We start from the raw sequence: 11,445 nt of genomic DNA on the forward strand, positions 1-11,445 counted from the left end.
CTAAAGAGCTTTAAAACAGAATAAGATAATGAACCAAACTAAAGTAGGAAAACGAAAAATACAACAGGAAGGTTTTAAATAAAGCAGGAATAATCACAGTAAACCAACAGAATAGGAGTTTGCATTTTGACACAGTGGACAAAATTGATAAATCATTGGCCTAATGAAAAGGAGAAATTACAAATTAGTGCAATCAGGGAGAAGACAACTAAAATAGCTAAAAGTTGTGTTGAGAAGCACTCAAGGTATTCATAGAATATGTGTCCCCCTTCTGCAGACGGAGACAGTGGTGGATAAAGGGGGACAGAGACAGAGGAAGCTGGACTCTCGGGCCTGTGCTAATAAAACTCATCTCAGCCCTTAAATTCGAGACGCTCTGGATGATCTGCAGCAGGGGAGTGAGGTCCGAGGGACCCACACTCCTGTGAACTGGACTAAGCAGAAGGATCTTCCTTCCTAGGAGTTTTGCTCAGACAGAGTGATGCAGAGATTTGAAGGCTTATTTTCTGAGGCCAAGGGTAATTCATTTATTCCATGCCAGTTCACTGGGAGTGTGAATTTCTCTCACACTCTTACTTCCCGGTTGGGTTTCACACTACACCAAGCCCGGGGGGGACTGGGTGAGGGTGTGCAAATGTGTTCCAGTTTTGTGCTTGTTCACCCCGTGAGTCCATTGTGTTTTACGCTGGTCATGCCTTTGGAAGCAAACAAGCCTGGGGTTGAGCTCCAGTTTAATTCTGACTGCCTGGGTGACCTTGGAAAAAAGATGTCATCTCTCGAGGCCTCACCTTCCTCATCGATAAAGTGAGGCTTAACATAGTGTCTATTTTCTGGAGTTTCTGTGAGGGTGCAAAGAAGATAATGAACCCACTGCATTTCTGGTGTAGAGCAAATTTCCACTTAATGGCAGCTGTCATTTTTTGTTATGATTACACATCTTTGTGTAAAAGCAAATAAATAAGGAGTGTGATTAAGTCTGTAAAAATAAAAAGGTCAAGAACACTGCTCTTGGCTATAAGTCTATGGCTAATTGATTTAATAATCATGTGCATATGATTTCTTACAAATATGTAACAAAAAACATATGCAGTAAGGAATAGGAAATATTGTTAATTCATGATATATGAATAGGAAAACTGAGATACGTATGACCCTGATACCTAACTGGAGAATTTTATAGCTTTTGAAGAATAAATAATCCCTTATGCTACTTAAATTATTCCCCAAATACATATTTTAAAGTATGATTTGTTTCCATAGAGAACAATATTTCCTAAGTAAATTTGTTGGGCCTTAGCAGGGCTAGAAAATCTCATTAATGAAACAAAAATGGAAAATCTTAGCAAACAAAATGTAATAGGTTTGAAAATTGTCCAATATGGAAAAAGCAGGATTTATTCCAAGAATGCAAAGTTGGTATATTATAGCAAAATATTTAATAAAAATTAATCATAAAAACAAGCAAAATATGCACAGTGGATTACTACCTTAGCAAAAGTCAAATACAAAAGCTAGCTTGCTATATTCCAGAAGAAAATAAATACAGGAAAAAAATGAAATTTTAAATTCTGTTTTGGTAAGTGAATGAAGCTATATTTAGAAAGTAGAAATAAACAAGTTATTAAAAAAATGAAAAAAGTCAATGATGTCAACTCAGAACAAATTGGCTTAAAATATGTAAAATACAGATAGAAAAATAAATATATAATAAATAAAGCAAAAATGAGGCACCTGCGAAGCCTAAAATTAGACAAGATAACAATATTTTTAAACTAATGAAAAGGTTTAATGAACTATAAAGTAAAAGTTCTCATGATATAAATATGTAGAACTTTATAAATTTATGGAACACATCATCTGTAAACATAGAAGTCATTAATACCAAGTACTATCTAAAGGTATCACTGTATTCATGTTATATTTCAAGTTACTTTAAATTCTTAAAATAATTGTAAGAATCATGGGAATTAGGTATGAACTATTCAGGTCAGTTCAGTTCAGTCACTCAGTCGTGTCCAACTCTTTGTGACCATGGACTGCAGCACGCCAAGCCTCCCTGTCCATCACCAACTCCCGGAGCTTGTTAAAACTCATGTACATCAAGTCAGTGATGCCATCCAACCATCTCATCCTCTTTTGTCCCGTTCTCCCCCTGCCTTCAATCTTTCCCAGCATCAGGGTCTTTTCTAAGGAGTCAGTTCTTCGCATGAGGTGGCCAAAGTACTGGAGTTTCAGCTTCAGCATCTGTCTTTCCAATGAATATTCAGGACTGATTTCCTTTAGGATGGACTGGTTGGATCTCCATGCAGTCCAAGGGACTCTCAAGAGTCTTCTCCAACACCACATTTCAAAAGCATCAATTCTTCAGTCCTCAGCTTTCTCTATAGTCCAACTCTCACATCCATACATGGCCACTGGAAAAACCATAGCTTTGACTAGGTGGACCTTTGTTGGCAAAGTAACGTCTCTGCTTTTTGATATGCTGTCTAGGTTGGTCATAGCTTTTCTTCCAAGCAGCAAGCGTCTTTTAATTTCATGGCTGCAGTCCCCATCTGCAGTGATTTTGGAGCCCAAAGAAATAAAGTCTGTCACTGTTTCTATTGTTTCCCCATCTTTTTGCCATGAAGTGATGGGACCAGATGCCATGATCTTTGTCTCCTGAATGTTGAGCTTTAAGCCAATTTTTTCACTCTTTCACTTTCATCAAGAGACTCTTTAGGTCTTCTTCACTTTCTGCCATAAAGGTGGTGTCATCTGCATATCTGAGGTTATTGATATTTCTCCCAGCAATCTTGATACCAACTTGTGCTTTATCCAGCCCAGAGTTTGTCATGATGTGCTCTGCACAGCAGTTAAATAAGTAGGGTGACAATATACAGCCTTGACGTACTCCTTTCCCAATTTAGAACCAATCTGTTGTTACATGTCCAGTTATAACTGTTGCTTCTTGACCTGTATACAGATTTCTCAGAAGGCAGGTAAGGTGGTCTGGTATTCCCGTCTGTTTCAGAATTTTCCACAGTTTGTTGTGATCCACACAAAGTTTTTGGCATAGTCAATAAGGCAGAAATAGATGTTTTCCTGGACCTCACTCACTTTTTCAATGATCCAACGGATGTTAGCAATATGATCTCTGATTCCTCTTCCTTTTCTAAATCCAGCTTGAACATCTGGGAGTTCTCAGTTCACGTACTGTTGAAGCCTTGCTTGGAGAATTTTGAGCATTACTTTGCTAGCATGTAAGGTGAATACAATTGTGCAGTAGTTTGAACATTCCTTGGCAATGCCTTTTCTGGAATTAAAATGAAAATTGACCTTTTCCAGTTCTGTGGCCACTGCTGAGTTTTCCAAATTTGCTGGCATATTGAGTGCAGCACTTTCACAGCATCATCTTTTAAGATTTGATATAGCTCAACTGAAATTCCATCACCTCCACTAGCTTTGTTCGTAGTGATGCTTCCTAAGCCCCACTTGACTTCAGACTCCAGGATGTCTGGCTCTAGGTGAGTGATAACACCATCGTGATTATCTAGGTCATGAAGATCTTTTTTGTATAGTTCTCTTGTGTATTCCTGCCATCTCTTCTTAGTATCTTCTGCTTCTTAGGTCCTTACTTTTTCTGTCCTCTACTGTGCCCATCTTTGCCTGAAATGTTCCCTTGGTATCTCTAATTTTCTTGAAGAGATCTCTAGTCTTTCCCATCCTATTGTTTTCCTCTATTTCTTTGCATTGATCACTGAGGAAGGCTTTCTTATCTCTCCTTGCTATTCTTTGGAACTCTGCATTCAAATGGGCATATCTTTTCTTTCCTCCTTTGCCTTTAGCTTCTCTTCTTTTCTCAGCTATTTGTAAGGCCTCCTCAGACAGTCATTTTTCTCTTCTACATTTCTTTTTCTTGGGGATGGTCTTGATCCCTGCCTTCTATACAATGTCACAAACCTCTGTCCATAGTTCTTCAGGAACTCTGTCTATCAGATCTAATCCCTTGAATTTATTTGTCACTTCCACTGTATAATCATAAGGGATTTGATTTAGGTCATACCTGAATGGTCTAGTGGTTTTCCCTACTTTCTTCAATTTAAGTCTGAATTTGGCAATAAGGAGTTCATGATCTGAACCATAGTCAGCTCCCAGTCTTGTTTTTGCTGACTGTGCAGAGCTTCTCCATCTTTGGCTGCAAAGAATACAATCAGTCTGATTTTGGTATTGACCATCTGGTGATGTCCATGAGTAGCATCTTCTCTTGTGTTGTTAGAAGAGGGTGTTTACTATGACCAGTGCTTTCTATTGACAAGACTTTGTTAGCCCTTGCCCTGCATCATTCTGTACTCTAAGGCCAAACTTGCCTTTACTTCAGGTATCTCTTTGACTTCCTACTTTTGCATTCCAGTCCCCTATGATGAAAAGGACATCTTTTTTTGGTGTTATTTCTAGACAGTCTTGTAAGTCTTCATAGAACCATTCAACTTCAGCTTCTTAGGCATTAGCAGTTGGGGCACAGACTTGGATTACTGTGATATTAAATGATTTTCTTTGAAAACCAACAGAGATCATTCTGTCATTTTTGAGACGGCACCCAAGAACTGCATTTAGGATTCTTTGGAACTATTTGCAAAATTAATTAAATAAATTGAAAATCCAGAAATAATTTAAAGGCATCAGACCAGTGCTATCCAAAAGAAATATTAATATAATGTGAACCACATATGTAATTTAACATTTCTAATAGCCACAGTTTGAATGTACAAAGCGACAGAGGAAATTTATTTTAATAATGTATAGGATCCAGAATATAAAAATCATTATTTCAACATATACGCAATATAAAAATTATTAATGATATCCTTTGCATTCTTTTGTTCACATTAACCTTCAAGATCCAGTGCTTATTTTATATCTAAAGCACGTATCAGTTCAGACTAGCTATATTTCATGTGGCTAATGGCTCCTATTTTGGATAAGACAACATAGATAATGATAATATTTCACAAACTATATACATGTATATACATACCTATTTATATATGTGTATGTATTTATGTATACATATAAATAACATGCATATTTATAAATGACCTGGAAGAAAAAAGTGAATATAAGTTTGTCATCCCATTTGTGATGCTGTAACAAAATATTAAATACAGGTGGCTTATAAACAACAGAAATTTATTTCTCTGAGTTCTGCAGGCTGGGAGGTCCAAAATCAGGGTGCCAGCATGGCCTCTTTCCAATGAGAACCCAACTCCTGATTCATAGCCAGCATCTTCTTGCTGTGTCCTCCCATGGAGGAAGGGGTAGGGAGCTTTGTGGGATATTTTTTTATGAGGGCGCTAATCCCATTCATGAGGGCCCCACCCTGTTCACTTTAATCACCTGCTAAAGGCCCTGCATTATAACACTATCACACTGGTATCAGGATTTCCACGTGTGAATTTGGCAGGGTGGGGGTAGGGGGAGGAACAAATATTCAGACCTGAGCAACAGGTATTATCACTGTAGCCTTACTTATAAGGTCAATTCACTGGAAATATTGACATGGCACTCAACAGGGGCCAGGGTAAGAACACTGTGAAATCAGTGAAGTAAAGTGCTCTGTAGCAAGTCTATAGACATGGCTGATGTCCCAGAGAATCAGACTGTAAAGTTGCGTGAAGTAAACAAAGGCTAAACAACACAACATGCACCGTTCCTCACAACTGTGTTGGAAAGAGTGTTTATGCAACAACAAAGAAAATACCTAATCGTGAGGAATGCAATATGAATACTGACATAAAAGTGCAGTGTGTGAGTATATTCAAAGCAGTTTTACATTAATCGTATTTGATGGATGTGAGGTCTCCTTTTCTCAGAAAGATAGTGCTGTTTATGAAGGAAGGAAGGGAAAGGTTGTGCTATATTGCAACATAACCACAATAGTTGCCAAATTTGGTTAAACAGTGCCGTTGCACCAGTGTCTGAATTAGGGACATTCAGTTGTATTTATTTATATTTCTCTTACATAATTTAAAATGCTGCCGAATAGTAATAGCTTTGTCTTTTTCACCTGGAGTTCCAGGAGAGAATTAAGCTTCCAGATCCTAAGACATCCATTCATAGTGTACAGTGGATTAACTTTTTTCCTCGTCATCTGGAATTGTGTTAGCTATGTGCCATCCTTGGGAGAATTGCCACTTTAATCATTTTCTGTGTTTTCTGCTTCAGAAAAGAAACTCTGGTAAATTTACTAAAAATCGTTGACTTGTTCACTTAAAATGGATGAACTTTCGGGTGTATATATTATACTTCAAAAACATTGCTGTTGTTTAACTCGTTTGGCTATTGAAAGAGCAAGTGGTTTCCTTCGTTTCATTTTCTTCTCTTTGTCTAAAAACATTATAGGTGTACACATATTAAATGTATTCCTGTGACTCTCCATGTCATGTTTACCAGCTGGGACTCCTTTACTTGATGTGTGTGGGGTTTGTACCATGACACTTAATCACCCCATTAACACGACTAGAAGGTATATTGATTTAAGCAAGTCTGAGACACTAAAATTAACCATTGAATATTTGCCTTTCAGGTGGCTATGAAAATTCTTATTTCCTTCGTCACTATATTTCTTAGTTCTTGGGGTCCAACTTTAATACTGACTAAATTGGGCCATTTTGCCGACATCTGTGGCTCTGCACGTCCATCACGCCATTCGAATTATTTCTTCAATGCAAAGTTTGTAATAAAGAAAAACTAGCAGAGGAGCTTCTGAGTATTTAGGTCCACACTGTACTTTGTGGTTGCACGGCCTGTGGTCAGAATTTGTCAGTGGAGACTTCTGGACTTGAGGCGACCAGTCCTATGGCCCCATCTCCAGGCCAAACGTTCCTCTCGATGCATTGTTTTGTTACTCCTACAGATTTTTATTAAGTTTTCAAAGCACATACAGTGCTTACTGTGCTCTAGGCACTGTTTTAAATAAAGTGAAAGGTGCTCAGTTATGTCCAACTCTTTGTGACATGAGTCGGATTAGACAGTCCATGGGATTCTCCAGGCCAGAACAGTGGAGTTTGTAGCCTTTCCCTTCTCCAGGGGATCTTCCCAACCCAGGGATGGAACCCAGGTCTCCCACACTGCAGATGGATTCTTTACCAGCTGAGCCACAAGGGAGTGTTTTAAGTAACAGATATGTATTAACCCATATAACCCCTGCGTTGTGAATTAGAAGATCATTAAACACTATTACAGTCACTGTCATTTTACAGATAAGAAAATTGAGGCACAGAGAGGCTAAGTCACTTGTCCAAGACCACCCAGCTAGCAAGTGGTAGAACCAGGATTTGAACCTGGCTCTGGAGTGTGTCTACTCAACCACGGTGCTGTTCTGTTCCCCACTTCTCATCTGTTCTAGCTTCCCAGCATGACTCGAGGTCTGAGGTCCTGTCCAGGTGAAAGAGAGTCCCCAGGGCAGACGTCTGGAGACAGAGGTTCTGATGTTCGCACACCAACAGATGGTGGGCCCACAGGTTAGGAGGGATGTTCTCGATGTTGAACAACCCCGGGGCCCTCTGTGAAGTGTCTCCCCCCAGCCCTAGGTCACCAGCTGCTGAGTCTGTCACGCCACTAACAGCCCAGTCCTGGCCCCTTTGCTGAAGCTCAGACAATCACGACTTTCCCCTCTCATCTTCTCCCTCTAAGTACTGTGGCGACTTTAAGAGGACAAGGGGTGTCAGAAGAGGGGATGATACACGAACTTCTGAATAATTCTGCTTGTATCAGTGCATAGGCCAGGCCACCATCAGCCCCTGGAGGCTGTCCAAGGAAGATTAATGATGATCCAAAATCAAACGGAAACACACCAAGGCCAAAGAGCAGTGAATCAAGCCCCCGATGAACGCGCTCAGAAGGCCCAGCCTTGGGCGCACATCAGACAGCAGTCAGTGCTGTGAGACACGCAGGAAAACTGGAGAGGAAGGGGTGGAGGGTGGTTGGCAGTGTCCATTCATGGAAAAGGTTTTATTCCTATCATCTCACACGAAATGGAAAGGCCCGCTGGGAAGAAACTGAGTGCACAGTTTATCAAGCTGTTGACAGCCCAGGACCCTTCGTTCTGGGTTCTACAGAATTCTGTCAAAAACTAAATGGAATTGCATTCAGACAGTCACTCCCTGGGATGGACACCCTGATAAACTGACTCTGAGATGGAGATTAGTGCCCAGGAGGTTTATCAGGAGTATTATGGGGACCAAGACCCGTAGAAAGGAAGGAAAGAAACCGGCCCCGGCAGAGGAAGGGGTTGGGCTGAGCTTGTAGTCACAATCGAGGCCCCAGCCAGCCCCACGGGGAGCTCTGGACTGAAGGTGCCCCGCAGAGCTGGCAAGGTGGGCACGCAGGGAGGCCAGGCCCTGCACCCTCCCACCGACCAGCTCCCAGATGGTGGCTGCCCCGGAAAGAGGGCATGACCTTGGCGGAGGCCGCTCCGCCCAGACAAGCGAGGTTCTGAAGAGGGTTTCAGGCTGTCTGCTGACCGTACTCCCAGCAACCGAGGAAATGGGTCCTTAACCCCGAAGGCAGATCTGCATGCTGTGCAACGTCACCCACTCCGTTTCTTTATCAACACTTGCTGAGCATCAGCTGTGTGTTGGGCATTCAGCTCAGGACTGTGGGAATAGGACTAGAGATGAGAGATATATATGATGCTAGTCCTTGAGGATTTTCCGATATCCAGAATAAGAAATCTTCACTCCATACCCAGAGTAAACCCAAAGCCTTCGATTTAAAAAGCACTAGGATTGAGTTTGTTTTTGTTTGGCTTCAAAGCCAATTTGTTTTCCCTTTCTCTATTTTGGAGGGGAGCTTCAAGAGTTCCTTTAGGAAGGATACAAATCTGTGTCCCTTGGAGCTCATTTAGACGGCTTGACTTTTTACTGAGATTAAAGAATCATGGGGAATTTTAGGCTTCAAAGAAACATTAGGGATTATATGGTATAACCTGTCTCCCAAAGTTGGAGATGTCCTTACTGCAGCATCTCTGACCGGTGGTAACTTGGCTTTACTTGCATACCTCCAAGGAGAGAGCTCACTGCCTAAAGAGGAGCCCCTTTCCACTGTTGGATAGCTTCCCCTGTCACTCGCGGCCTCCACCCACTGATCCTAGTTCTGCCGTCTTGAGCAATGCCAGGTACCATAGTCCCTCAGGAATCGGAAGACACCTGCCCAGTTCACTACCTCCTCCAGGTTACACATGCGCACTTCTGGCTGTATGTCCTAGGATCCCTCAGGAATCAGAAGACACCTGCCCAGTTCACTATCTCCTCCAGGTTACACATGAGCACTTCTGGCTGTATGTCATAGGATCCCTCAGGAATCGGAAGACACCTGCCCAGTTCACTATCTCCTCCAGGTTACACATGCGCACTTCTGGCTGTATGTCCTAGGATCCCTCAGGAATCAGAAGACACCTGCCCAGTTCACTATCTCCTCCAGGTTACACATGCGCACTTCTGGCTGTATGTCATAGGATCCCTCAGGAATCAGAAGACACCTGCCCAGTTCACTATCTCCTCCAGGTTACACATGCGCACTTCTGGCTGTATGTCATAGGATCCCTCAGGAATCAGAAGACACCTGCCCAGTTCACTATCTCCTCCAGGTTACACATGCGCACTTCTGGCTGTATGTCATAGGATCCCTCAGGAATCGGAAGACACCTGCCCAGTTCACTACCTCCTCCAGGTTACACATGAGCACTTCTGGCTGTATGTCCTAGGATCCCTCAGGAATCAGAAGACACCTGCCCAGTTCACTATCTCCTCCAGGTTACACATGCGCACTTCTGGCTGTATGTCATAGGATCCCTCAGGAATCGGAAGACACCTGCCCAGTTCACTATCTCCTCCAGGTTACACATGGCTGTATGCTAGGATCCCTTCTGGCTGTATGTCCTAGGATCCTCAGGAATCGGAAGACACCTGCCCAGTTCACTATCTCCTCCAGGTTACACATGCGCACTTCTGGCTGTATGTCCTAGGATCCCTCAGGAATCGGAAGACACCTGCCCAGTTCACTATCTCCTCCAGGTTACACATGCACTTCTGGCTGTATGTCATAGGATCCTCAGGAATCGGAAGACACCTGCCCAGTTCACTATCTCCTCCAGGTTACACATGCGCACTTCTGGCTGTATGTCATAGGATCCCTCAGGAATCGGAAGACACCTGCCCAGTTCACTATCTCCTCCAGGTTACACATGCGCACTTCTGGCTGTATGTCCTAGGATCCCTCAGGAATCAGAAGACACCTGCCCAGTTCACTATCTCCTCCAGGTTACACATGCACACTTCTGGCTGTATGTCATAGGATCCCTCAGGAATCGGAAGACACCTGCCCAGTTCACTATCTCCTCCAGGTTACACATGCGCACTTCTGGCTGTATGTCCTAGGATCCCTCAGGAATCAGAAGACACCTGCCCAGTTCACTATCTCCTCCAGGTTACACATGCACACTTCTGGCTGTATGTCCTAGGATCCCTCAGGAATCGGAAGACACCTGCCCAGTTCACTATCTCCTCCAGGTTACACATGAGCACTTCTGGCTGTATGTCCTAGGATCCCTCAGGAATCGGAAGACACCTGCCCAGTTCACTATCTCCTCCAGGTTACACATGAGCACTTCTGGCTGTATGTCATAGGATCCCTCAGGAATCGGAAGACACCTGCCCAGTTCACTATCTCCTCCAGGTTACACATGCGCACTTCTGGCTGTATGTCATAGGATCCCTCAGGAATCGGAAGACACCTGCCCAGTTCACTATCTCCTCCAGGTTACACATGCGCACTTCTGGCTGTATTTCCTAGGATCCCTCAGGAATCAGAAGACACCTGCCCAGTTCACTATCTCCTCCAGGTTACACATGCGCACTTCTGGCTGTATGTCATAGGATCCTCAGGAATCGGAAGACACCTGCCCAGTTCACTACCTCCTCCAGGTTACACATGCACTTCTGGCTGTATGTCATAGGATCCCTCAGGAATCGGAAGACACCTGCCCAGTTCACTATCTCCTCCAGGTTACACATGGGCACTTCTGGCTGTATGTCATAGGATCCCTCAGGAATCAGAAGACACCTGCCCAGTTCACTATCTCCTCCAGGTTACACATGGGCACTTCTGGCTGGCTGTATGTCATAGGATCCCTCAGGAATCAGAAGACACCTGCCCAGTTCACTATCTCCTCCAGGTTACACATGCGCACTTCTGGCTGTATGCCATAGGATCCTTTTAAGCACCTTCCTAGTATTTCTCCTCTGTGCTTTCCTCTATTACTCCTGGCCTTAGTTCAGATCTTAGCCTTATACTGTTGCTTCTCACAGGCTCTCAACTGCCCTCCCCAAAACCATGATATTAAAGGCCAGAATCATCTTTTGAAAACACAAACCTGGGACATCCCTGGTGATCCAGAGGTTAAGAATC

This window comes from Bos mutus, chromosome 1, assembly GCF_027580195.1.
Source record: "Bos mutus isolate GX-2022 chromosome 1, NWIPB_WYAK_1.1, whole genome shotgun sequence".
Classification (NCBI taxonomy): domain Eukaryota; kingdom Metazoa; phylum Chordata; class Mammalia; order Artiodactyla; family Bovidae; genus Bos; species Bos mutus.